Source organism: Sus scrofa, chromosome 18 (assembly GCF_054392235.1).
Source record: "Sus scrofa isolate SSC_HxYL_T2T_F1_AM1 chromosome 18, Sscrofa_HxYL_maternal_Yorkshire_Landrace_v2.0, whole genome shotgun sequence".
Taxonomy (NCBI): domain Eukaryota; kingdom Metazoa; phylum Chordata; class Mammalia; order Artiodactyla; family Suidae; genus Sus; species Sus scrofa.
Genome location: NC_139400.1, coordinates 25,523,232 through 25,548,186, shown reverse-complemented (window position 1 = coordinate 25,548,186; position 24,955 = coordinate 25,523,232). Strand labels below are relative to the sequence as shown.

The 24,955-nt window shown below is 49.9% G+C and overlaps 1 protein-coding gene and 1 long non-coding RNA gene across 5 annotated transcripts in view; both read right to left on the bottom strand.

Annotated features, from left to right (window-relative positions):
• Window positions 1-24,955, bottom strand: part of PLXNA4 (plexin A4) — a 628,886-nt gene that overhangs the window by 324,017 nt on the left and 279,914 nt on the right. The gene's annotated exons all lie outside the window — the stretch shown is intronic.
• LOC146394941 (uncharacterized) lies at window positions 15,400-16,399 on the bottom strand. The gene is made up of 3 exons (XR_014833825.1): window positions 16,342-16,399; window positions 16,063-16,122; window positions 15,400-15,523 (listed from the first exon to the last, which is right to left on the bottom strand). It is a non-coding gene; the product is annotated as an uncharacterized LOC146394941 (long non-coding RNA).

Sequence of the window (24,955 nt, the reverse complement as noted above, 5' to 3'; positions counted from 1 at the left end):
AGACCACAGATTCTGGTTAAAATGTCACCCCTTGGAGCTCCCATTTCCTCATCCATGAGATGTAGGTAATATTAAGTGACCGTTTGGTTGCTTTTATGACATAATCCACTGGATACAGCACCTGGCATGTAGCAGGTGCTCAATAAACACTTATTTTTTTATTGTTATTTTCCAGCCCTCCATCATCAGGTCTGAAATGACATAGCAAAAATGAAGGCGTGTTAGAGATATAAGATTATTTACGGCACAGCTGCTGTTCACATACCCTGGCGTGGAACGGCGCGCTTCCTAATCACCCAGTGAATATTAGCATAAGATGATAATTCTCGCCAGATAATCTCAATATTAGTCTAACATACATTTAAAAGTGTCAGACAGCATAAAGTAAAGCAGGGACTCTGATATTAGACTGTGGCAGCATCACATATTTACCGCTTGCTAGCAACTGTCCTGGCTTATCCCAAGGCCTGGCACCTACTAACAGCCCAAGAGAGGTATAAAAAATCCAATTCGGTATAGTTTTAGATGTGTTTTATATTGGCAATTCTATTCTTAGTCTCTTGGAGTTTTTTTCAGTCTCCTTTATAACTGTCAGCATATCGAAACAGAAAGTTTTGTTTCAAATCAGCCAGCTACTGCTGGATAGTAAGTCATTAAAAGACTCTTACAGGATGGTGTTGGAGGTTTAACAGGCCACGACTCTGCAAAGCACATGGATGTATTAACTCTTCGCCCAGCAAGGACACAAACTGTCACATCCCTTTTAAACTCTCTGTCCCAGGCAGCGAGAATTAACTCACAATTATCACTGCGTATAACATATAATGTGCTTCACCATCAGCCAGAATGCTAACCATCCCCGGTTCATTCACCAACTGCACTTCTCATTTTATCTCTGGCCTGGAGGGAATTGAGAAAGAGGAAAGAGTCTCCACCAGACCTGGCTGCCCCGACACTTGCATCTCAGCTGGCAGGTGCCTGAGCTTCAGACACATGGACCACCAATGCAGCAGCCCACCATGGCCGGACCTGGTGGTCCCGGAGGCCAGCCCCCGAGAAAGGAATCACCTCTGAGAGCCCCACAAGATCCTCCAGGCTGTCTGCAGACAGGTCTCCCAGCAGGGGTGACCATCCACAGTTTAGAACACGTGACCAAGTACTGCCTTTGGTTATCCAGATGCGAACACACACACACATCCACACACATAGGAATGTATACACGTGTACAACGTGTATACATACATAGGTGCAAAATCCACGCATATGCATATATCAACATGCGACGATACTTCCTACTCGTCTCGGGTGACACGTTTGCTAGGGATGTTTGTGGGAGACGGAAGGGCATTTTCTGTGACTCAAATGCTTCTGGAACCAAAAAATGTTTGCAAACCACTGGTTAAGGGGGCGAGCCCTGAATTCTGAGCATGCGATAGATAATCACCCAAAGTCCCTGGCGGTCATTCTTTCTGTTCTCTCCTCCTTCCCCTTGCCCTAAAGCCACTAGCAAATATTTTAATACAGTTGCCTCTTGACCTGTGTCCTCCAGGCCCTGCTGGCTGGGGGATTACCAGGGTGAAAAGCATCTGGTTCCTGGCCCCAGAAAATGTCCTAAAACCAGGGAAATAGCCCGTACTTTCTGAAGCCTTACGGGATTGGGATAACACACTCTGGCTAGCTAACTGGAAAATTGTGTGTGTGTGTGTGTGTGTGTGTGTGTTTATGCACGCGTGTATACGCTTGCATGTGTGTGGGTCTGAGTGCGGTTGTGTGCTGCTGCCACAGAAACACTTATTTTTACAGGAGTCCGTTACATCCTCCCCTTGCCCCACAGCAAGGTTAGCATAAAAGTGTTGAGCTTCAACCTGCAGGAAAATGCCAGGATCCCTGTGTTTAAAAAGGGAGCCTGGGTTTACCTTCTCCACTGCCTTCCACAGACGTAAGGAGCACAAACACCTGGCAGGCAGTTTGCGAGTCTTTGAGGTTCTGCCTCTCACGCGCAGCTGTCACATCGCACCAGATCAACGTGACACAGCAAATAACACTATGACACGCAAACGGCAACTTTTGAAAGTACGGTCTCCCCACCCCGAGCCCCGCCTGCCTTCCCCGGCGTGTGCTGCTGTCTTCAAACTAACCATCCTGAAACTGCTTAAAAGAGCCTGACAGGTAATTTATTCTGCGGCAGAGGATAGCAATTTCACTGTCCAGAGGCAAGATACCCAACTGCATCAGAAAATCCATCCACTCATGGAACACAGGTTTAATATGATAACAATTCCAAGGGTGTGTGGTCATAATTCTCTCTGCTCCTGCCTCCCCGTCCCCGAAGCTGCCCGTAAATGTTGTTCCACAGCTTCCTCTTCGAGAGCCCCCTCCAACAAGCCTCCATCGCATACATCAAATATTTCACCATGAAGGGTGATTATCAGGCACTTGCTTGTGGAAAGAGCCAACTCTACAGAGGTCAGAGCCAGAGGCTGCTAAGGGATTTGTGCCATAAGTAGAATGTTTTTTAAAATTATATCTGACTCTCTTTGCTGCAACTGTGCTGGGCTCCACGGGGTTTCACTAAGGCACCCGGAAGAAAAGGGAAAGAAAGGCAAAGAAGGGTGATAAGCAGGACGACGCTTGCTTCTGGAGGCAGAATCAAGATGCTTCATGGACTTCTTATTTTTCCTAGGTATTCTGACAGCTGTTCTCATGTTTTATTTCCTAAAATCCATGTCAAGTAAGGAAGGTTGGCATCCCGTTATCATTTCTATTCAGGAAGTCTCTGGAAAGACCTAAGGCTTGGCATGGTAAAGGCTCATTCTGCCTCCTTAACCATATCATAGGAATAGTGGCCCCTGGGTTCCTTCCAGGGTAAACCGCAGCACTGTGGCTTGTCTACCGTCACATGGGAGTTCCCATCAGGGACAGAGCTAGGGCCTGCGTCTCCGGACTTGGTCCCAGATGAGCTCCCCAGCTACAGAGATTGACTGCATCTCGCCAGCATTGCAACAAAATGCAGATTCTGAAAGTGATTTTGGAACTTGGCTTTGTCCCTGAACTTGCCATGAGGCCCTGGACAAGATGCTTCCCTTTACCATATTTTGGAAGACCGAGCTGTAAGTGGGGCTGGGAGCACGTCGGGCTGGGGGTCTGCCGTGTCCAGCACAGGGCCTGGCCTGTGTCCTCCACCTGCTCCTCAAACTGAACTGAGGATAACAGAACTTGCTCACCCTCTGCTGACCTCAGAACATGTGCAAGGAACATGTGCTTGGAAGCCCAGGACACTGACTACGGATCCCAGGGCTGCAGAACAGCCACATGAACAGTGCTCATTCCACTAAGCTCTGCTTCTTAGTAATGAATGGAGTTATGTTTCAAGATTAATATATATACATATATCTTGAATCTACTACATTGAAAATCTTACTCAGTCATACAATAATCTTATTGCTAGGCCACCTGTCAGGTCTCTCAAAGAATGACTGCCCCAGGCCAGCAACGGCTGAATGTCAGAGACTGAGTTCCCAAAGGCAGACCCAGCCTAATGAGGCCAGAGGTGTAATCGGGCTGCACTTGGAAAGGGGCCCTTCAGGGCAAGCAGTTCCACTTGTTTCACCAAGTAGTGTGTCACCAACATTTTCCGTGGAAATCTCATGCAAGAGGGACATCCCTGGTCCCAAGTCACCCTTCTGTCGGCAGCAGTGGTAAAAGGAGGCCACAGATCTGGAGGCTGGGGCTCCGTCAGCAACTCCTATCCGAAGAGGAGCGCCAGCCCTAAACGGTCACCCATGCCTTCGGGGCTGGCCTGGGAGACCCAGGGCCAAAAGCAAGGTCAGGTCTGAAGGGGCAGAGAAATGTTATGTGTTGGGAGCAAAGGCTTGGAGATGAAAGGAACGTGTTTGGGGTCACCAACCCGAATTTCAGGGCTCAGGGCCACAGAGGCCCCAGACGCCCGCAGCTGGAGTGGGCCTGCAGACTGTGTGTAAGATTGCAGGTAAGTGAGCAGAGAAAAAGGCAACGAAGGGGGAAAAGCCTGGAAAGATCAAACTGAGGCAACTCCCAGCACCCAACTCAATTTCAGCAGTGGGAGCAGATGTCCTTCCCGCTCCCCTGCCCCCCTCCGCGGGAGCGCCTTTCCGCCCCCTCTCCGAGAGGTGCCTCAAAACTCCCCTGCTCTCCAGCGAGCAGCTTTCCCCGCTACCTACGCTTGTTGTCTGGATTCCAATCTGCTGCTCCTCCGTAGGATTCTTCCTGTTCTTTTTCTCTTTTCTTTTTGATGCTGACCTTTGTTCTCCCCAAGTGGTCGGCAGAGAAGTCCCCTCCACAAGCTCATCTCATGCATGTGGTTAGCGCTCACTGAGCTGTGCCCCAGGCCCTGGACGAAGCACCAGGCATGTGTGGAACAGCGGCTGAGACAAAAACGGTCCCTCGAAAGAGGGTGTTAAACAAGGAACCACTCACACACCCACTTTAGACTGTCATGTGAGTGAGAAATAAACTTATTCTTTGTGTTTTAAAAAAAACAAAACAAAACAAGAAACTGGGCTGCCCCCAGAAGCAATGCCTTCTGCCTCCTGATTCTCTGGCATGGCTTCTTTTTGGAGCCCCCCTGCCTACCTTTGCCCTGATCTGATAGATTCAGGTTGTGGATTCTTGGGACTGGCCCAGCTTTGAGATGGCTCTACGTGCCCAAGGCTGGTGACACTGAGCAGGGTGGCACTAGTAGGATCTGATGGGTTATTTGCAAGCAGCGTCAGTTCTGACTGGCAGGGCCTGTGCGGTCCCTGCTGTGCATCTGACTGCCACCCTAGGTCTCATCACAGAGGAGGCCGAGGTCCTGAGGAGAGCAGGCCTCTCCAGCGCATCTCCACCCGCAGCGCCCCCCGGGGCCCAGGGCCCTCAGGTTCTGTGCGGGAACAGGACACGTTGCCCAAATGGAAGCTATTCCTTCGCCAGCACTCAAGCCCCTCGTCTCCTTGGAGTCTTCTTCCTAGAGAGAAAGCATCACCAGTGCCATCACCTTTCCCCCACGTTGTTCTCTTTGGGGGCAGATGCCCGTTTCTGGGCTGCTCCTAATCACGTCTTAAAGTCCTAGGACTTCAGAAGGAGGAGATGTGCTCCGGGAAGTTAAAGCCAACCGAGCCATTTTCTTCCAGGACCCAGTTTCCCCCACATCCCGGGAACTGTCCCTTCCCTCTGATGGCTAAGACAAAGTATGGTTTCATGATCCTGCCTTCCATGCCCTCTCGGCCCGGATGTTTCTAGAGTTAACCTGCAGCTGCCCGTGGGCCCGCGGTCAGTTTCCCTGCACGAGCTCAGTCAATAGGAATCAAGGGCAGCGGCGATGCGCCGGCGGGTGGTCACGGCCGCGTTCCCCCTGGATGACTCTCTGCTCAGCCTTCCTTTAGATACATCCCTCTTAATTAACCTCATGTCTGCATCCTTTCTTTATTACATGGAAGGAAAATATTGTCACTGAAGGACTCGGCAGAGAAAATTTCCGAAGACCAGCATCTCCAGGGTTCCCTTTCATTTTCTAAATTGGCACTTCTCTCAAATTAAAATGTCTCTGGCATAGCTTCTTTTTTAAAAATGTGTGCTTCCAATCCAGGAAACATAATAACAGGCTGATCCTATCAACGAGCAGAGAGAGGACCACAGACCCATCGGCTTCAGTACCAATCAATGTACTGAAACAGGTGCCAGCCGGGGACCCCTCCATGACCTTGGGGGGACCCCTCCTTTGTTCTTTCTCTCCAAAGGTCCTGCTTACAAACTGGGCCAGATCGAAAACATTCAAGCGAACCTGAGAGCATCGACTTGCTAAATTTCAGCCTTCGTTAATATTCTTTTCTAGAATCCGACAGTTTTGTTTTGAAATCCTCTCCCACGCTTCCTTTTCTCCTTCCAATTAAGGAACCAAACCAAACACGCACCTTCTCACCCCTGCGCAATGCCTTTTTCTTAGGGGTCGTCACCAGGAATCATCTCTTTTCCGGACAAAGAGGACCAGGTGGTGACTAAAGGGACCTAAGTTCCAGGACACCCCACCACCACCACCCCCAAGGGGCAGCCTGGGGCACAGCTGTGCTAAGGCTGGTGGGACTGCAGCCCCAGCCACACACATTCTCTGTCTTCCCCACATTGAGGACTTGGCTCCACCTGTAGCCCGGCCATGCGACACCGTTTTTGTAAAAGTGCAGAAGAGGCTGATGGCTGCCATTGCCACTCCCACAGAGTGAACCACAGCACTATGGGCCCTTCAAGGGGCATCTCCTTTTTTTTTTTTTTTTTGTCTTTTTAGGGCTGTACCTGCAGTATATGGAGGTTCCCAGGCTAGGGGTCAAATTAGAGGTGTAGCCACTGGCCTGTGCCACAACCATAGCAACATCAGATCTGAACTGTGTCTGCAATCTATACCACAGCTCATGGCAACACCGGATCCTTAACCCACTGAGCGAGGCCAAGGATCAAACCTGTGTCCTCATGGATGCTAGTCAGATTCGTTTCCACTGAGCCACCACAGGAACTCCTCAAGGGGCATCTTCTTGACCGTGGTTCTCACCACCTTCCTGATCCAGCCAACCCCACCATCACCCCCCCAACCCTTACACCTGCAGCTACTTTCCTTCACCTGCCACCTGCTTCTTCCTCCATGTTCTCTACGAAGCAGGTGAGAAGACCTCTGTCTGGGGTGACTCGCATCCATACCATCTTGACTTTCTCACACCTTCACAGCCTTCTCCTCACTGGAGCTGGGTAGGTGTACCCGCCTGGGTGTCAGTTATTCAGCCCTCATCTGTGCCCCTGTGGGTGGCGCCCACAGAACGCACCTCACAGACGCCTCTGGTGGAGAAGTGACCAGAAATTAGCGTGTTATCTTAGCCCGTCTGGGCTGCTGTAACAGAATGCCAGCGTCCGAGTGCTTCTAGACAACAGAAACGTCTCTCTCGCCGTTCTGGAGGCTGGGAAGTCCAAGATCAAGGTGCTGGTAGATTCCGTGTCTGGTGAGGGCCCCCTTCCTGGTTCAGAGAGAGCCGTCTTACCACTGTGTCCTCACTTGGCAGACGGGGAAGGGAGCCCTCTGGGGTCTTTTATAAGCACATCAATCCCATTCATGAGGACTCCACCCTCATGACCTAAGCGGCTCCCAAAGGCCCCACCTCCAGACACCATCACACTGGGGCTTAGGTTTCCATATGTGAATTTGGGGGGGACACAGACCTTCCGTCTATACCACACGGTCACCCCTGCACGACTGTGACACACACTTCTGAATGGATAACGGCATTTTTCACACCTACATTTTCGCAGCCTCTCAGGCTCACACGACAGGGCGATAAAATCAAGGCTACAGTTAAAGGGTAAAACTCACAAGCTCTTGATGAAGGGGGCCGTCTGCCCCGCTCTGAAAGCTGACGGGCATCTCCCTGACAGGTCCAACTCAGCTCCGCGTCACGTGAGCGAGGGCACACCAGCTAAGACGGAGGAAAAGAAGGCCAGAGGCTGAGGCAGCGGCCAGCGCCAGGGGGCCAAGGCCAAGGACGCCGGGTGTGGTCTTGGGCAGAACCAGTCAGACTGACTTCCCTTCTCCCAGAGCCGTAAATGAATAACCATATTAGGTGCTTACTGTTGTTTGTGGTTAAATGAGATACTACGAGTAGCATCCTTAGATCAGAGACAGCACTTCATGCACAGAAGGAAAGGTGAGGCGAGAACAAGCAACACCCCCATAATCCCTTGCATTTCAACCTCCCGGCAACTCAGTCTGCGAGGCACCATCACCATCACTCTACACGGGAGCAGGGACAGACCCCGTGCCATTAAAATCCGCCCCACATCACACAGTCAGAAAAAGATTTGGAGACAGAATTAGAGAGGAGTGGGATGGGTTGGTTCCGCCTGAGGAGGCTGGAGAGGAGATCTGGTGAAGGCCTTCAAACTGCCCCCAGAGGAAGAGGAAATTAACTTTAGGCCCAGTCACTACAATACTTGTTTAGTTAATTTTTAAACGTTTTATGGAAGTATAGTTAATTTATAATGTTGTGTTAAATTTCTGCTATACAGCAAAGTGAATCAGACATATATATATATACATAATCTTTTCCACTATGGGTTATCATAGGATACTGAATATAGTTCCCTGGGTTCTACAGTAGGGCCTTGTTTGTTTTTCTTTCTTTCTTTTTTTTTTTTGTCTCTTTGCCATTTCTTGGGCTGCTCCCGCGGCATAGGGAGGTTCCCAGGCTAGGGGTCCAATCGGAGCTGTAGCCACCGGCCACAACAATGCGGAATCCGAGCCTCGTCTGCAACCTACACCACAGCTCACGGCAACGCTGGATCCTTAACCCACTGAGCAAGGGCAGGGATCGAACCCGCAATCTCGTGGTTCCTAGTCGGATTCGCTAACCACTGCGCCACGAAGGGAACTCCAGTAGGGCCTTGTTTATCCATCCTACATATAACAGTCTGCTTCTGCTAATCCCACACTCCCAGTCCTTCCCTCCCCCTGCCCCTTTGGCAACCACAAGTCTGTGCTCTTTGTCTATGAGTTCATACGTGTTCTCAGCAAGAAAATAAAATAATAGCTATTTTCATATATCAGGCATCACCAGTCCCAGCTACCTTATCGTATCCTCCCAAAGCCCCTACCTGGTCTGTATTTTTATAGAAATGTTGGAGCAGGAAGGTGAGGTAACGGGTCCATGGCCACACAATGTGTAAGGGGCAGATTTAGGATCCCAGTCCAAGGCTAGCTGGCCTGGGTGCCCTTGCCCTTGACAGCAGGACTGCAGCGGACACAAAAGCCTTTAACATCCCCGGCAGGCCCCGTGCCTGCACCTTCCATCCCTCGCCTCCTCTCTCCCCCCGCCCACATCCATCATGTGCATTTTCATTAGGCATCTTTGCCCAGTGATCTGTTGATTTGTTATATTAGAATTGCAAACAAATGCTCTCATTCTATCCTCTCGTTCCCCCTCTCCTGCCCTCCTGGCGTCTGGAATTCAGCCTTGGTTTTTCTGGCCCCGCTCCACTGCTTGACTGACATTTCTGGTTGATTTCGCCTTCGAGACCTTCTGCGGGCTTGTCAGGCTCCCACCGGAGCACATCACCTGGGGAAGCTGAACCAGACTATTTGTCTCCTTCCCTGCTCACAGGCACCAAGACTCAGTGCCCCCTGGACTCCGTTCCCATCCTCCCCTCCTCAGCCCCTCGGGATCTCAGCATGGAGGGAAGACAGGGGAATTGTCTGGAGTGGATACCCTTAGGTGGTGGGACCAGGTAAGCCTTGACCTCTTAAGTACTGCTGTTTTCAACCTGACCCGGGGTAATCTGACATCTTGTAGATGACGAAGGGGATTACCCTGGAGCAAAGCGGACTGGAAGGTACGAGGAAGATGGGCTCAGTGAAAGGAGCGGAAAGGTGATGGAATATCATCTTGAAAACAGAGGGGTCCCGATCCCTCGCCCATTAGAAGCTTCATACACATTTTCTAAAAATGGATTTAATAATCTTCAGAGGTCATCTAAGCCGGTCTACTGTCCAGGCCATGCGGCATATCTTCAAAAATACAGCTTTCTCTCCTAAGTTTAAGAACTCAAACAACCACGCAGACCCTCTTTTGCTCAGCTTTCAGTTTCTGATCATTCTGTTGGGATACTAGGTACCCAGTGGAGCTACATTTTCTTCCCTGAACTTCCCATTCCTACTGGATGTTGCCCAGTGGGTACCTAAGCTGGTATATCATAGAAGACACCACTCTGCCAATAAGATGTGGACCCAAGGCTCTGTAAAGGGGTGGGTGATGACCAGCTCAACAGGGAGGGGACTCACAGTGATGCGCCAGCTCAGGACAGCTGCGTGTAGAATTGTAGGAATTCTGTGATTTGGTTGTTATACCATTGGTAGCTTGATTTCACCATGGTGGAAACATTTACACCACAGAAACTGGCATATGCTCTAAATCAAGGCTTTTTTCCCCTGGAGAACCAAGGGTTTATTAAAGAGAGTGTCAGTCATGTGGTCAGCCTGGGGAGAGGCAGAAGGCAGAGAAAGGGTGGAGCAAGATGGAAGGGGGGTGGGTCAAGCCAAGGAACCCACACTCTTAGATCTCTTGGAAAGAACAACCTTTAATCTAACTATCATCCATCTCTCCTTATCTCCTAACCAGGAACAGCCTCATTCCCTCTGCATGTCTGTTACCTCTTCCCTGGAAAACAATCATGAGTCATGCTCTCAGACCTAAAATGGGAAAAGTTGAAGAGGCAGATGAGACTTTGCAATCTACCATTTCTCAGAAGCTTCGAGCTGGAGATATAAAAACCAGCAAAGAGTGCTTGACCAGAGACTGAATTCTAGATGCACATTTATACGAAGCCTAGCTGTGGTTCTCCCCAGCTACTCCTTGCACAAATGTTTATTCCACCCAGCGAACGGATGAGCTCATTGAAAGCAGAGCCCATGCCTTTTATTTCTTATACATCCTTAGCAGTGCCTGGTAAGGGATTCAAGACACAACAGGTAACTCAGAAACATTTGGTTTATTAATTGAATTGCTTTGAAATGAACTGCATCAGTGATAAACAACACACTGGCTTATTATCAGTGATCAAGCCCTTTCAAAGCTCTTTTTTCTAATGAGGTGAAACATTAGCTGCTGGCTAAACAAACAGACACTAGGTCACATGGGGTCTTGACCTTGCAACTCCACTTGAGTTCATGCCTGTGGCTTCACCTCACTTCCATTTCCCCAGTTCCCCAGGTTCCCGGCCTCTTGGGAAGAGGCATTCAGTGTGACATTGTGGTTCTCAGCAGCCTGCCAACCTGGCCCCTGATACTGTTCACCTGTGGATGGGAACGCCCCGACATAAGAACAACCCGGAGTCCAGTCAGGCCAAGAGAACCAGGTGGGGGCTGCCAGGTCCACATCCAAAGTGGTTCCGAAACTACAGGAGCCATCTCCCCCAAAGCTGCAGCCTGACCAGGGCTTTTCCCATCTGATCCCCGTCAGGGAAACCAGTGCCTAGAGATCTGAAGGGACAGGTTCCGGTCTCAGAGCCGCAGCTCTGCTCCACAAAGGGGTGAGGAGGCAGCTGCACCTGCTTGGAAATCTGTCCTTCTCTGACCCCCCTGCACATGTGACAGCCTCCATGTCCCATGCTTCTCTGCCTTCCCCAAAGGCTTCACCAGGGTCAGGGGCGAGGTGCCCTCCGTCCCCTGGACAAGAGGCCAAGTTTCTGATCAAGATGCTGCGTCTAAGGGGAGGCCCAGCCTCCCCAACCTAGTGGCTGTTCTCACCCGAAGCTGCCAGTATGTGTCCACCTTGGAGGTGCCAAGACTCTGAGCATCTTCTCAAAGACTCCCAAGAGAACTCACTCACCCACTGCTTTTACAGATGACTCAGAGGGTTCATAACCTCCAAGCATGCAGCTGGGGGCCTCAGGCCAGTGACTCCAGATTGAGGACACCAGACAAAATGCCTCGCTTAGTCACATTGTCTGTTTCCTGCCTGGACACCGGCTCCTATCTTTCATCTCTTGGATCCCTTCCCTCCAGGAAGGAAGAGGACTATTCCGTGGGATCCCTCCACATTACAGAGGAACAAACTGACAGCACAGGGCTGTGTGAGAGGCTGGGGCTCACACGGGGAGTCGCTAAGAGAGATGGGATTGGGATGCAGGTCCGGGAGGCGCTCTCTGGCACTCAAAGCTGCCACATGCCGCTGCTACGTGATGCGATTTCCACAGATCTCAGAAACAACCACATCCAAACCCCGGTCTTCTACTTCTGCTCGGAGAGGAGGCCCACCGAAAGGTCTCAGAAAGGAAGGAAGTGCCTTTCCTGGGGAGCAGGTAGGTCTCCCCACAGACTAGGCAGGACTGGAGTGCAGCTCTGTCTGTCCCGGGCTGCTGCCTAAAGGATGGATACCGGAAATGCCTCTGACAGGCCATGGACTCTGATGTTAGTGGCGGAGCAATAAGAGCCCATTTGCTTCCATCTTGTTCCATCAGCAGCAAGTAGGCATGCTCACCTCACTTCCCTTCCCCAACTCCTCCAACCACTTGGTTCCCGAGGAGAGTCTTTATGCATAAGCCTCTTTAGGGCTGCAGGGGCCAGAAAGGCCAGGACCCTCCCCTCCCCTCCCTGCAGGGCCCTCAGGGCTGGAGGAACCTACTCAGCCTGCTGTAGAGACAAAGGCCAAAGAGGCAGCCATGGTGTCCTGTGGACCCATGACTCCCACCGAGGGTCTCTTGGGCCCTCTCCCTGCACTCCCACGAGTGAGGACTGTTCCACTCTGACCCAGAACAAGCTGGAGGCCCAGAGAGGCCCAAGAGGATTCGTCCGTTCACAGGCCTCCCGGACCCCAGGCAGGGGCCAAATCTTTGAGGCCTCGGAAAGAAGACACTCTAAGCCTGAGGACAATTCCAGGATGGCACACTCTTCTGTATCCACCCCTCCAAACGAGGGCCGTACAAACTCAAGGGTCAGGACTCTGCTATTTCAGGGCAGGCCCTCCGGTGCCAAAACCCATACCCTCTCTTTTAAGTGGCGATTGGCCCCTATGCCTGCAGAAGACCACGTGCTGAAGGAAAGAGAGATGCCAGGTGGCGCAAGCCCAGCCCACAGGGAATCAGGGCGCATCCTTCATATCCACGCCTTATCCACGCCGGCCCAGAAGCACACACCTGGTGAGCAGTGGAAAGGACAGCTGTTTTCCGCCTCCACATCCTTCTGGCTGAGGTCTTCCTTCGGGCAACCTCGCCACCTGAGGCTTCCGGGAGTGGGAGGCGGCAGCCAGCACCTTCCCAATCAGCGCCACCCCTGCCAACATGAACAGCTGAGGGGGCGGTTGGGATGGGAAGCCTGAAAGGGCAGGCAGTTCTGCTCCTCAGGCCATTGGGAAGTTTACCAACACATGGGAATAGACAGAAACACAAACATTAAGCAACACGGAAGCCTCCTCTCAACTCGGAATTTTAAGGAGGGCTCTCTTGCCCTGATTTCCAGCACGCAAAGGACTTTTCCTTGGCAGGGCCCCTTGCATTCTGTGGTCAGCTGTGCCCGATGTGCCCCGGGGTGGGGAGTTGGGGGGAGAGCAGCAGTGTGTGAGGGTCAAGGACACGTTTTTGTCTTTGGGGAGTTTTTGAGAAGAAGGCGGTAAGAGCTTGGTTTCTGGGCTCCGTGGGATGCCGGGAAGGGAAGGCCATGCCAGGCGCCCTCCGAGAGAGCAAGATCGCACCCTGCAGCTGCCTCAGTGGCCCAGAACGGACATCGCGGCTGGGCTCGGCCCCAACACGGGGGCGGGACGTGCGGGCTGCGCAGACTGATCGCAGCGGTGATCTTCCTGGAGGTGACAGCCAACGAGCCTCCTTTTCTTAAATCAAGAAAACGTCTGCTTCCCTCAGGGTCAGAGTAGACATTCTTCCAAAACGAGACTCCAGGCATCAGATACCAAGACACTACATCACATTTACTGCCCTCTTTCTTCCCCAACCGTCCCCTCCCCATTCCAAAAAGGCGGGCAGGAAGGATACAGAGCGGCTGGATAGCTCTCTCTTGGGGTGGTCATGGGATTATTTTTGTCTCAAATCTAGCTAAGCTTTAGGAGTCAGAGTAAAGGCAAGAAGATGCTTTCCTCCCCTGCTTTGACCAGGAGGACTATTTCCAGAAGAAGTCCGAGGCAGTTATCCGCCAGCATCTCGCTCACCAAAGCATCCTGGAACCATGCATCAGTCCAGCAGCGAGAGATGGAAGAAAGAGGGATAAAAAGCAAGGCTTCTGTTAGGGGCCCACCCACCATGGCACAGTCCAAGCCCTTCAGTTCTTTGCAACCCAGGGAGCTCACCCTGGTGCAGCCCCAGCAAGTACAAATTACCAGGGCTCCAGCAGGCAGGGGGAAAGGTCGTAAGGCGGTCTGACACGGGGAAAGCAACGTGGTGCTGAGGAGTCCAAAAGACATCATAGGGCGCGAGTCTCTAGTCTGAAATGCCTCCTGGAAATGGTCATTACAGAGCACTCACACACAAGGAGGCGCAGTCGGAGAGGTGCGAGTGCCGTGTTCCCAGCTCCCGGGAGAGGATGCTCTGCCCGCTCCCTCCGCGTGGGGCAGGGCGCAAAGGAAGGCCACACCGGCACCTGCTCATGGGCAACGCTGCCCCAACCCGAGCTCCCAGAAGGGGACGGGTTGGAGGGATGTGAGCGCCGGCGCAGGGGACCGGAGGAACGAGGATCAGCTGGAAGACAGCTCCCGAGGTGGTCGGAAATGAAGGCCCTAATTACCTTCCTCCATTGGCTATGACCTGGGGTCACCACACGGCGGCAATTATACACCCTGGCAAAGTGATCAGGGAATTGGGGATGGGGAATTGGGGTGTTGGGGGTAGAGGCACGTGGAGGTACAGAAGATGAGGATGGCGACGGGAAAGATGCTTTTTTTTGCATCTGACTCCTCCTAATTGGGGTCAACACGGGCCTCAGTGAGGGAGCTGTCTACTCTTCGGTCTTGGTGAAGTAGCTGGAAGCTCAAATATGTAAAAAGAGTGAAAGAAAGAAGGGAGTTCCTGTTGTGGCTCATTGGGTTAAGAACCCGACTAGTATCCATGAGGATGTGGGTTCAATCCCATGCCTCGCTCAGTGGGTTAAGGATCTGGTGTTGCCATGAGCTGCAGCGTAGGTCACAGACACGGCTTGGATCTGTCATTGCTGTGGCTGTGGTGTAGGTCAGCAGCTGCAGCTCCAATTTAACCCCTAGTCTGGGAACTTCCATGTGCCATGTGTGTGGCCCTAAAAAGGCAAGAGAGAGAGAGAGAGAGAGAGAAAAGAAGGCCAAAGAAACAGTCACCCACTAACAGTGAAAATCCTATGTAAATCGGGGAGAGGATAGAACAGTTTCAATCAACCTGCCCTACCCTCATGATGAGAGCAGAAAAATCAGATCAAGCATCAGTACTACCTGGGAACTTGTGAGAAATGCAACTTTTCTGGCCCCACTCTGGGTCTAGGGAATCAGAGGCTGGGGGTGGAGCCCAGCAGTCTGTGGACTGACCAGGCCCCTGGGGTGATTCTGAATCAAGTTTGAGAACCATCCCTCTTGGGAAAAGGGATTCCAGTTTTGGGTTGCATCTTTTGCCCCCAATCAGTCTTTTCAAACTTTATGTTCAAAGAGTCCCTTGAGACTGGTTATTGCTTTCAATAAAAATATAACCATTTTATATAGAGAGAGTTTGTCTTTGAGCACATCAACAGAAATGACATTCAAGTGTGGTTTATTCACAAGCAACAGAATTCAGTTTGCTCCAAGCGCTCAGCACACCCTTGTCCCACCCCCCTTGTGTGCACAGCAGGTATGTGACAAGTAGCCCACTGGGGGCAGTGTGTCTGTCGTCACCACACAGTCCAGTCTGCAGGGTGGTAGCGGCCTCGGTACCAAAATGGAAGGGAAAGGAAGCGGTGTGGAGCACCTACTGTGTGCCAGGCGCTGCTCTGGGCATTTCACCCAGCTAATCCCACTTGATCCTCACAACAGCCCTGTCGTGTGATAGGAAAACATGCAGAGGGAAGAAGTATTATGTTTGAACCCACACAACTATCACCTCCTCCCAAAGCTCCTGTTTGTGCCACTATGCTGCACTGCCGTCTCCTTTTCCAAACGTATTAAAAGAATAGCCCCCAACCCTCCATTTTCTTTGCAGCTAATCTGCAAGCTCCAAAACCAAAGGCTGCCTCACCAGCCATGCAGGAGAAAGGGCTAGGGTTCTGCAGGGGGGCCCGTCCCCGACTCTGGCCAGAAGCTGGCCGGGAAATGGCCCTATAGACAGCAGGCGGTTGTTATGGGCTGAACTGTGTCCCCAAAACTCGTATGCTGAAGTCGCTACCACAGGACCTCAGAATGTGACTGCATTAGGGGATGGGGTCTTTAAAAGAGGTCATTAGGTTAAAATGAGGTCATGAGGGTGGACCTTAATCCAATACGGCTGACATCCTGATAAGAAGAGGAAACGTGAACACAGCCCAGTGCAGCGGGAAGACCCTGCGAGGACACAGAGAGTAGACAGGCATCTACAAACCAAGGAGACGAATCTTGAGAGGATCCAATGCCGCCAACACCTTGGTCTTGGACTTCCAGCCTTCAGAATGATGAGACAATAAGCATCTGTTTAAGCCACCGGGTTTGTGATGCTCTGTTATAGCAGCCCCCTTCCTGTCCCCATAGCGCCTGCTATGCTCCACTGGGCTTGATCCTGGCCAGCAATGCTGCGCAGGGGCTAGAGGCTGCTGAGGTGCCAGGGTCATGGGGAGACAGGCAGCTCTGAGGGGGAGCACTGCCCACCCGCCTCCAGCCTCACCTGGGCTCCATCTGCACACACACGGCAGGTACCTACTCCAGCCATTCTGGTGTTTGCCTCGTGCCTGGCAGGTGCCTCAAGAGACAGCATGAAGCAGAGGAAGGAGAACTGCAGAGAAAGATGCAGATTCACAGAGAACAGGGTTACCTTCAGGGCCCGGGAGGGGCAGCTGGCTGCCAAGATGGTGCAGAGGGAAAGAGAGGGAGGCAGACCCAGCTGTGTGGCAACGCAGACATGAAAAGAAAGCAGAAAGGGCAAGTTCACCGTCAAGTGTGCCGGTGTACACACCACACACGCACACACACACTCACACACAGCTGGAGAGGGGCTGTTTGCCTTTATACTTACAGACACAGCAAATCCCAACACACTCACACGTACACATGCACACGCGCCAAGCACAGTCTATACGTCTTTTGGGAGCACCTGCCAGCTAGCTGCTGAGGGTTCCTCCTTTGCATTCTCCACAGACTCCCTCTTTCTGGGCTTCGAGACTGCATCAAGCACACAGCTGTGAAAAGAGTTACACAATCACAGAAGCCTGCCAGGACATTCCATGGAGACTGGTGGAGGGGAGGGGAATGTGGCCCAGATATTCCGCAGCCAGTGTGGGGTGTTGGGTGCATGGCTCCCAGGAAGCCACTAGAAGCCTCTGCGCCCCTGCCCCATCTGGGGAGATCAAGAACCCGTGTGTCAGGAGAACCGAGGTAAGGGCAGCCTTGGCAGCCTACAGCACCCCCTCTCCTGCTTCTGACTGTGCTGGGCCAGAAATAGGTCTACTTGGGGGCAGGAAGGAGGCTGAGCCATTTGTATCTAATTATTGTAGAAATACTTGGTGGTACTAGTTTGCTTCTTCTCTGCTCTCTTTTTATAGGGCCAAGAGCTCTCTCTGAACTCCTATCTCTACCAATTTCCTCCGAAGAGGCTGGAGGTGCAGAGCCAAGCCAAAACAACCAGAGGGGCTAATCAACCGGGTCTGGACGGTGATGGGATTACAGGCAGTGACAAATTTTATTAGGAAGCGCTAACCGTGCCCAGATAAGTGTGTGACGGGAAGATAACAACTCAGCTGCGAGGCAGCTGGCCACTGGGGAGCCCTTAGAGGGAGCTCGTGATGGGGTCAGGAAGAGATGAGAGGAGGGGCGGGCAGGAGGGCAGGGGAGGAGCTGATGAATCAATCAGAGATGGGGTTGGGGGGGCAGTGGGACTCCCTCTCCATTTACACCCAGGGCCACCCTCAGCTCGGCTCCAGCTCTCCTGGGGGCCTTGGGTGGGACAGGAGGCGACCTGTATGCTCCCACCACCAACATAACCAACACCATCTCATTTGTCTCACACGCTGCCAATCTCCATTTATACTTCAATGATTATATTTGTTTCAAACCTCATCGTCACCGTTTGGATCTCATTTCATTCCACCAACAGTGGACCGTGTCTCCCATGTCAGAGAGACAGATGACATCTGGAGCTTTCCACCGGTACCCGAGTGCTTCTGCATTTTTTTTAAACCTTCTACCTTGAAGCAATTCTAGATTTAAGAAGACATATATGGAGTTCCATCATGGCTCAGCCAAAATGTATCTGATTAGCATCCATGAGGATGCAGGTTCGATCCCTGGCTTCACTCAGCAGGTTAAGGATCCAGCGTTGCCGTGAGCTGTGGTGTAGGTCACAGTCAGGCTCAGATCTGATGTTGCTGTGGCTGTGGCAAAGGCTGGCAGCTACAGCTCTAATTCAACCCCTAGCCTGGGAACCTCCACATGCTGTGGGTGCAGCCCTAAAAAGACCAAAAAAAAAAAAAAAGAGACAAAGAAAAGAAAAGAATACAGACTGTCATTTAAAACAGTAGACACTCTGGAGTTCCCACTATGGTTCAGCAAATTAAGGACTCAGTGTAGTCTCCATGAGGATGCGGGTTTGGTCCCTGGCCTTGCTCAGTGGGCTAAGGATTCAGCATTGCTTCAAGCTACAGTGTAGATCACAGATGTGGCTTGGATCTGGTGTTGCCATGGCTGTATATAGGCTGGCAGTTGCAGCTCCAATCTGACTTCTAGCCCAGGAACTTCCATATGCCGCAGGTGCAGCCCTAAAAAATGAAAAAAAAAAAACAAACAAACAACGACAAAAAAAAAAAAAAAAAAAAAAAGAAAGAAAGAAAGGAAAGCATTTGACATTCAATACACACTGGTTGAGCTGATATAGCCAGGTCTATCTCCCTCCAAAACTACTACACTGTGCCGTCTGAAAAGGAAAGCTACCTCCTTTCTTTTATTTTCTGGAGGACGTTAACCAGCCTCCCACAACTAAAAAGCCCTTTAAAAATATCTAGTCTATATTTGGCAGTATCTACTAAAGCTGAATTTGTACATGGACTGACCCAGCAATTTCCCTCCTAGGTAGAAAGTGTGGATATGTGGTCTCTGGAAGACATCCACGAGCGTTTAAGAACAGCACTGTTCAAAAAAGGCAAAAATGGGAAACCATTCAAATGCTCGACAATGATAAAACCGAAAAATAAGTTCTAGCATAGCCACACAATGGAATGCCATACAGACGCAAGAATGAATTAACGGAGTTCCCGTCATGCTGTAGTGGAACGAATACAACTAGGAACCATGAGGTTGCGGGTTCGATCCCTGGCCTCGCTCAGTGGGCTAAGGATCCGGCGTTGCCATGAGCTGTGGTGTGGGTCAAAGACGTGGTTCAGATCTGGTGTGGCTGTGGCTGGGGTGTAGGCTGGCAGCTACAGCTCCGATTGGATCCCCTAGCCTGGGGACCTCCATATGCCGTGGGTGTGGCCCTAAAAAGGGCAAGTAAATAAATAAATAAATAAATAAATAAAACGCTGCAAGAATGAACAAATGACAAGCCCACGCAGTGATATGGATCAATCTCATAAACATAAAGGAGAGCAAGAGGATAGACGCGAGACGGTCTGCCTGTGTGCTACGTGATTGCATTAGTATAAAGTACAAAACCGGAGAACCCGATCTGTGAGTGGCCAGGCGGGTGGCTGCCCTTGGGAGGGCGGGGGTAGTGACTAGAATGGGGCTGGGAGGCGGGGGTCCTGGTGGGGAACAAGGACTGTTCTGTTTCTCGATGTGGGTACAGGTTCCATGGAGGAATCCTGCACGTGAAAACTCACCGAGGGCTACACTTGGGACATCCACGCTTTCATGTTTAAATATGACAGCTCAGTAAGAAATCACCCAAGAAACCTAAGCCGGGAAATGGTTTCTCCTCCAAGCCCATCCACTCCCAAAGCTGCTGCAGGGGCAAGCTGGGCTAAGTGCCGAACGGGACAAACACTGCAAACAAGGTCTGCCTATTACCATAATTACATCTCTGGGAACGTGCAAAGCCCTCATTTTCCTTTCATGTCTATAATGTTGTGGGGATACGGGATGCAATTACAGCCCTGAAGTATGCAGCTTAGTAAGCATAAGTGCATACATCTCCACGGGCCTGGGTGAGGCTTACACACTCACACAACATGACCAAACCAGAGCACGGTCCAGCCTCTCCTGGCCTCCTCCATCCAGCCATTGGGCTGCTCGTTGGAACAAAGATGGCAATTCTGGAGGCAAATTCCCAGTTTTCTGGGACAGAATCCCTAATTTTAAAATTGCATGGAAATTCCCATTGTGGTGCAGCGGAAACGAATCCAACTAGGAACCATGAGGTTGTGGGTTCGATCCCTGGCCTCGCTCAGTGGGTAAAGGATCCGGCATTGCTGTGAGCTGTGGTGTAGGTTGCAGACGTGGCTTGGATCCCTTGTTACTGTGGCTGTGGTGTAGGCCAGCAGCTGTAGCTCTGATTTGACCCCCAGACTGGGAACCTCCATATGCCACAGGTGTGGCCCTAAAAAGCAAAAAAATAAAAATAAAAAAATAAAATAAAATAAAAATTGCATGGGAGAGCACAAGGCAAGAATTTAAGTAAGATATTATTTTTAAGACCAAGAAGATTTTTTGTTTAGGAAAAGATTCCCCATCTTCTTCTCTTGTTTGAAATTCAACCTCCTCGGTCATAATCTATCATTCAAGAGTCGCTGAGAACAAATTGAATGGCAGCAAATGTGAAGTGGAACAATCATATTTCCTTGGCAGTGAGGAAAGCCAGGGACAGAGCAAAGAGCAGGAAGTGGACTGGAGTAAATTTGATTTTGTAAGATTCTTTCAGGTGGAGCACAAAAGGGTGACAGAGGTGCCAGGGAAGAAGACAGATGGGGGTCCAGTCCTGAGGTTTTGTGTGGGCTTCTTCCCCTTGGGAATTTTCCATTCATAGTCCCGCTCCCCTAGACACTGAGGCAGACAGTCGGTGAGTCGGAGGATCTGGGCTTGTTTTACCACCAGCCCAACTGAGCACAGACCACAGACCAGAGAGGAAACCCGTGGGGTGTGGGGGATGGGGAGCCTAATGAGAATTGGGAGGCTCCTCTGCATTTAATACGAACTATCTCAGAACAAAGTGGAAAGCATGTTTTAAATATCTGCTGGTCTCAATTATCCGCATTGCATCTCCCTTCCAAAAGGACAGATAATTGGAGCTGACTAAATTGCAAATAGGTCTGGTTTGCAAATTCACGTTTGTACGGAAAAGTGTGCCCACATCCTGCCCTTTTTCTGTCCCCTTCCCCCTCCGAGGATCACACTTACACACGAGCAGGCAAAGCAGTCACCCTGCCGCCTGTGAGGAAATGCATGACGGAGGGGATACCACTTTCAGACAATGTTTTATGTCCAGTTAAAAGCACAGCAAACATACCCGGCTGGTAAACATTCTCACCTTCTGCTTCTGAAAGTCCAGGGGTGGGAACTACAAGACGGCAGGCAATGGCAAGAAGACATATGGCCATGCACGACTTGTGCCCAGCATAAAAAGAATTCAGATCATGTATTCTCTGAATATTTTCAAAAATAGCTGTGTGGCCTCCCTCGTCTATCAGGTTTACCCCCGGAAGGACAGCAGGGTAGCCTTCAAGAGCTTCAGATGTCAAAGGGCCCTGGGTCAGATCTCGCCAAGGTGGAACCGAATCAAGTCAGGACCATTGGAAGTGGGCTGCCAGCTGAGACGTGGACCAGGGGCTTCAGGGCAAGAAGGCAGGGTTTCAACTCAAAGTTGTGTCTATATTGTCACAGCCTCTCTGTGCCTCGGTTTCCCTCTTTCCTTCCTTTATGGCATAAAATGGAAAGAATGAATCCTACCCTCTGCTGATCTCACATATCACTCACTGTGAGGGTGAATTTGGTTTTTCAGTGAAATACACACACACACACACACACAGAGTGAGAACGAGAGAGAGAGAGAGAGAGAGAGAGAGAGACAGAGAGAGACAGAGACAGAGAGAGAGAGGGAGAGAGAGGGAGAGAGAGACTGGAAATCTAAACATTTCAGACCCATCCTACCTCCCCACACAACCTCTCTTTGGACAAACAGCAAAAAATAAACAGAAAGGGTATTAAAAAATAAGAATAAAAAAGATGACCCATAAGAAATATCTCCCTATGGGACAGATTTACTAGGACACAAGAAAGAGAAAGTGACTCCTTTGGGAAATGTTCGTATTTGATACTCGGTAAGATTCAAGAGGACTTTGGTCGGAAAAAAATCACAGTAAAGAGTATCTAGAGCAGAGGTCAGCAGGCTTTTCCTTTAAAAGACCAGAGAGTTAATATTAGCAGCTTTGAGGCCACGTGGTCTCTTTGGCAACCACTGAACTTTTGCAACTACTCAACTCGGCTCCCCGGAGGAAGCGGTAGACGTGTGCAGGGGATGCGTGGGAACAGGTGTGGGCTTCAGCTGCAGTCTGTCCTCCACATCTGGTCTAGAAGGGAAGAGCCAAAGCCAGGGAAGCTGAGATGAAGGGCCAAAGTTAAAACCTCACTGGAAGTAGTAAGCGGCAGAAAGCATGCCGCAAACATCAAGTGCAAGAAGTAAAGATACACTTGAAAAGCTTTCCCCGGACTGAGATGATGGTGAAGGGGGAAAAAATGAGACCTGGGGACAAAATTAGGGGACCTAACATACGTCTACATACAATCATCATCGTCATCTTTCCCGAGGTGAACATCCGAGGATGCAGATTGAAAGAACACATTAAAGAACTGCCTGCGCGGCTCAGCAGTTAATGAATGCGACTAGGATCCATGAGCATGAGGGTTCGATCCCTGGTCTTCCTCAGTGGGTTCAGGATCCAGTGTTGCCTCAAGCTGTGGTGTAGGTCACAGATTCGGCTCAGATCCCGAGTTGCTGTGGTTGTGGCTGTGGCTGACAGCTGTAGCTCTGATTCAACTCCTAGCCTGGGAACTTCCATATGCCGCAGGTATGGGTCTAAAAAGCAAAAAAAAAGAACATATTAAATGTAGTGCAAAACAATGTGATGAAATCAACATGTATACGCATCCGGAACCACTTCTTTGGTATCTAGAGAACATCCTATAAACCTGCAGGCAGGTGAAAAGAAAAGGCAGCCTTCAAAGAAATCAAAACCCTGCTGGCCTTGGGCTTCTCTCCTGTATTCATCACTCAGAGACAATGAAGTAATTTCAACAACTTTGAGGAATGAAAAATACTCAACCAAGTTGCCGTTTGATGGAAGTTCAACAGAAGGACACTCTCAGACATTCGAAGGCTTAAAATCACACTACCTGTATTCCCATCATGAAAAAGAAAATGTCTTAAAGGTGAATGCTGATCAACCAAAAGACCAATCAAAATTAAGAACCCATAGGTGGGGAATTTGCAGGCGACAGACCCATGAGCAGTGATAAGCTGTGCGAGTTATCTAAATTTTCTTCTTCTTATTAAAGTTAGTAGAGTTGCAATATTTCTCCAAATTCTGTTGTACAGCCAAGTGCCCCAATCACACACATTTGCCTGTGCTGTACGGTCCCCTTGCCCATCCATTCCGGATATAACATCAACTCCCCCACAAACGTCCATCCATCCCACTCCCTCACCTTTCCCCCCTGGAAACCCCAAGTCTGCTCTGCTTGGCCATGATCTGTTCCTGTTTTTTTCAGATGGAATCATCTGGTCCATATCTTAGATTCCACAAATCAGTGATATCATTTGGTATTTGTCTTTCTCTTTCTGACTTACTTCACTTAGTATGAGAATCTCTAGTTCCATCCATGTTGCTGCAAATGGCTTTAGTTTGTCTTTTTATGGCTGAGTAATACTCCACTGTATATATGTACCACATCTTTTTAATCTATTCATCTGTCAATGGACATTTAGGTTGTTTCTATGTTTCTGCTACAGTGACTAGTGAGCAATGAACATATAATTTCAATGAAAAAATAGTGGAAATGTCAAAAGCAATGTTTGAAAGTGATAAATGAATCCCGGAATGATCATAATGTAAAAATAATAGTGTAAGTCTCAAAACCTAGGTCACATTAACAAAAATTGGAAAGTTGGGGGAGGGGAAGGACATAAAACCAGACTGTTTCATTCCTAACTTTGATGCTTATGGGTTTAAATATGCTTTTCAAAAACTTAAGGGTAATCACTATTAAGTTCAAATAGGGTGAGTATCTTTCAGATCACCAGAGGGAAGAAAGGCAGATTTTTTCCAATCCACAGAGTAGAAATTAACAGATAGAAAGGAAATAGGAAATAAATGCATTTAAAAGGAAGACAGAAGGCTTAAAGATACAGAACAGAAGAGCAAGGATTGCATTATAAAATATGGAGCTGTCATTAAAAAATGACGTGAGGGATACTTAATCACATAAGGATATGTTCACAATGAGAAGTGCGGAAAAGGAAGGATATAAAAATATGTATATATTATATAGGTCATATTATCTCAACTATGTATACGTTTAAAGTAACGCTCATAGAAAAAAACACACAGGAATATACTCCTGTGTCAGCAGTCATTTTCTGAAGGCGGTAGGATTTCAGGTAATTTTTCATTTTCTTGTCAATTCTTTTTCTACGCTTTCCACAAACAGTATGTATTACTAGGATAATTTTCAAAAGACAGTAAGCACTATAAAAATAAGTTTTAGGGTGCCATGAAATCAACCTGATTATTCTCACCGTAGAGAAGTGGGGGTGGGGTGGGGAAACCAAGAGGATTTGGAAGATTTGATCCACGAGGGTTGGGTTCAAGCAATCAGCAGGCACTACCAGGCTGGAAGCTGGATTTTCCATCGCCTGCTGCCTCCTGCCCTCTTAGCCCTCACGAGTCCCGGGGAAAAATATTCACCATGAGAGCTTTACTTTTCAGGGTCCTTACTACCTGCTTTGTGCCCTGTGCTTTCATCCTCACAGCAGCCCAGAGGTGTAGATTCTACTAGCCCCCATTTACAGATGAGGAAACTGAGGCCAGAGAGGAGGAGAGACTTGCTCGAGCTCACGAGGCTGGGAAGGAATGCTGTCTGGATGTGACCCCTGTGGACAGCCTGTTTGGGGGATCCCTCCTTTTCTTCCTTCTGGAAGTTCAGCAAAACTTGTTCTGACTCTGTTGCTATTCTTTTCTAATCTGTTCCTCCTTGGCTCTGGCTTAGGAGGACACAACTGCGGGGGTTGCTATCTCTCCCTCTCAGCTGGACTCTTAATACAAATGCCCCAGATTCTTGCACAAAGACCCTGCGAGGCG